The sequence below is a fragment of the Nestor notabilis genome, unplaced genomic scaffold, assembly GCF_000696875.1.
Source record: "Nestor notabilis isolate BGI_N333 unplaced genomic scaffold, ASM69687v1 scaffold15693, whole genome shotgun sequence".
Classification (NCBI taxonomy): Eukaryota; Metazoa; Chordata; class Aves; order Psittaciformes; family Psittacidae; genus Nestor; species Nestor notabilis.
Genome location: NW_009923568.1, coordinates 49,402 through 52,870, shown reverse-complemented (window position 1 = coordinate 52,870; position 3,469 = coordinate 49,402).

Genomic DNA, 3,469 nt, shown 5'->3' with positions numbered 1-3,469 from the left:
GGATTTATAGATTCATAGAAACATTTAGGTTGGAAAAGACCCTTAAGAACATAGAATCATAGAATGGTTTGGGTTGGAAGGGACCTCAAAGCGCACCCAGTTTCACCCCCCTGCCACAGGCAGGGATGCCTTCGCTATATCAGGTTGCTCCAAGCCTTGTCCAACCTGGCTAAGATTGAGTCCAACCATTAACTTAATACTACCAAGTCGACCAACACTACGAGGATTACCACTTCAGCAACATGACTGGCTGCAGAAGCACGATCCCCACTAGTAAAAGCAGGAATAAAGATGATCTGCTACCCCAAACAACATCCAGATCTTTGCTGGATACGTAACACAACTTACCCTGTTTGGAACCTGAAGCACTGCTGTGCCAGGACTGCTCTAAGTCACACAGGCACTGTCACATTCAGGTTACTGGCTTCTTTCAGCCTGGTTTGGAAATCCTGCAGCGACAGCTACAGCCTTCCCCAGCACTTCAGCTGCTCCACATCCCAACCCTGCTGGAACATGAGTGAGAAGAGCCCGCACTGAAGGGAAAAACAACACGGGGGAGGAAGAGAGTGAGCTGAACTTTCTTTAACCCCAGGAAAAGTGCAAAGGGATTTCTTATTTTCTTCCCTCTGGTTTGTCCATCCCTAATTAGTATCTCAGGGAAAGCCATGCCGGTATTTCGTAACCCTGCTTGCACGAGGAGGCTCAGCTAGCATCGCTTGGTGCTGCAGAGATTCATAGTTCATGCTTTGTCCTCCCAGCACTTCTCCCAGGCCAGACCATGGGCTAAACTGCCATACACCAAAGCACACTTTGGTCCAAAGAATCCTAAAAAGGTGACTGCAACAGGATCTTCTGGGAGCTGGAGCATCCTGGCCCAAAGCCAGTGCTGGGAGCGTGCTGGATTGAGGCTTAATGACTTTGCCATTCAAAGGTTGACCCACAATAAAGTATAACTATCACTGCAGCTCCCCATGGGGACAATTCCCTGAGATTTTATCCATTTAAGCTCAAGCGTGAGGAACTCAGCTTGGGAGGTTGCATCCATCCAGAGTACAGCTCCTAGAGATGCAAGATGCTGAGGTGGAGGAGGAAGGATGCATCCCACTCTGCCTCCCAATACTGCAGGGCTGGCAGCCAGTCTTGAGGAAGGCAAATTTTTCTGCCATCAACTACTAGAAAGTAGGATTTCTGCTCAGAGGGAATATTTATAGGTGCTTCCTGGGAATGCTGTGGCAGGGAACCACAGACACAGTCTGTAACATTTGGGGAAAGCTGAAGCTAGCTTAATTGCAGTCAGACTTTGAGGACTATTTACTGGAAAAGGGTGTATTGATTCCCAACAGCCAATTTGAACCAAAAGGGTAAGAAATTCTGGACTCACCACTAAATATTCACAGCAGAAGTCAGATCTAAGAGCTACAATCAAGCAGGCCAGGGAACAAAATCAGTGCTAATGATCTGTTAATCAAAAGAGTCAAACAAAAATGCAATGACTTACTAACAAGCCAAAATATGAGATTGCTCATGCAGAAAACTTGCTGTTCTCTTGGATCAAAGTGCTTGAAAGGAATCCCATCAATTCACCAATTCCTCCCACTCATGAGCTATCCAGACCTGACCAGTGCATGCCTTTGTGGATGGCAGATGATTTTAGACCAGATGTTGCCAACAAACCTAGGCTCATCTTCAGAGCAACAACACGACTTTACGACCCATAGCATCTGGCTTGCTGGGACTTCCTACTGACCGGAAGGTTGTAAGAGGTGTCCTTAATATATATCACACCCCCCAGAGCGTACCCACCACAACAAGGCTCACAGATGACTTCTCCTGGAGAAGTGCACTCATTAACAGCTAGAGGAGGAGTCTCCATGGGAGGGATTTACTCCAAAGAAGACACATCCTTCCTGATAATGTGTTCCAGTTTCCTTTTCCCTATTAACATCTGGGGTATATTTATAGGTAGCCAATTTAGCTCAGTGGTTCCACATATGGTTCTACAGCATCACTTTTTTCAAGCCGTAGCACTCACTGGGTGCGAAGAGCGCAGAGAAACCCTTCTTCTGGAAAGCAGCAAGAAACGATCCCCAGCACTTCATAAAGCTGAACAAGGAGTCACTTACATGTGAAGAAACAACAGGAAGAAGGAATTTAACGTTGAATAAAGTGGTGCAACAGCTCTGGAAAAAAACAAGCAAAGATTATCCAGTTTGTATAAGATATTCCGAAACGCAGTGTCAGTCCATCATGTTTTGTATTAAACCCAGATGTATATCATCTTCTCATCAAAGAGAAGTGGCTGTAGTTGTTACAGTCGGCCAGCTGGTTTTAAGCTCCCCTTTTCCCCGTAGTGTAATATATCCCGTGCTCGTTGGAGCTTACGTCCCATGGAATATCTTTGCAATTTGTAACCAGCACACAATGCGGCTCAGCTGTAATTCCATAAATCACCCTGGAGCCTCCGTTTAATAATAAATCTTCTGATAGCTCTGGACTGCAAGGGACCAAGTGAAGGGCTGAAAGGGGATTGAGATTTTTTGCTTTTCAAAGAGAAAAAAGGGATTCAAAGACATTTGGAAAAGCCACAAGGGGTCAGTGTCTTGGCAGAAATCCTTCTTCACTGCTGAGGAGCACAAGCACAGTTTCAGCTCCAGGATGTTTTTAATACTCCGGGAGAAGTGTAGGATTTGTGGGGGCAGGGGGTTGATTTTGATGTTTCTTCCTCCCTCTCTTTTTGATGAAAAAAGGCAATGCAAGCAGCAACTCTGCTTTGCTGCACTGTTTTTCTGCACAAGTGACCTCTCAGGAGTGGGAGCACCCAGGCAGAGCCCTGAAGGGGGATGCTGACCTTGGACTTAAGTTGCTCAACCGGGATGGATGTTGGGGCCATGCAGGGAGGGAGCTCAGCATCACCAGATTTCCCAGAAGAACTTCCCAGTGCTCAGAAGTATCCTCCATTGTGGGAGAACAATGCCACAAAAAGACAACAGGATCACAGCCCTTTGGGTTCACCCAGTCCCTCTACACTGGTGCAACTTCATGGTCAGCTCAGGGATCTCCTCAGGTACTTCCTGGTTTGGTGGCATCACCCCTACCATGCCTGGGGACATCAACCCAGACTGGGCATGAGTCAGGATGGAGCAACATGAAGCTGCACAGCAAAGCAGCAGCGGATCAGTAATGACCAAAGACTACCCAAACCTGCACTGGCCGTGGTGCAGTGAATTTGTGTACACACAGTGCCTTGCAGAGCTCTAAATAAATATCAGCCTCTAAGCCATTCCCTCTCCTTGATCCATCAAAGGAGTACGTTACCAACAGCAGCTCTAGAGAAGGAGGGAACAGAACATTTCCCAGCTCATCTCAAAACAGTAATCCCAGAGTGTTTTTAAAACACAAGAGCATCTTGTTAAATATTACCATAGAAGTTTTCATTCACAACCATGTAAAAAGTAGGCTGAGCTGTCAC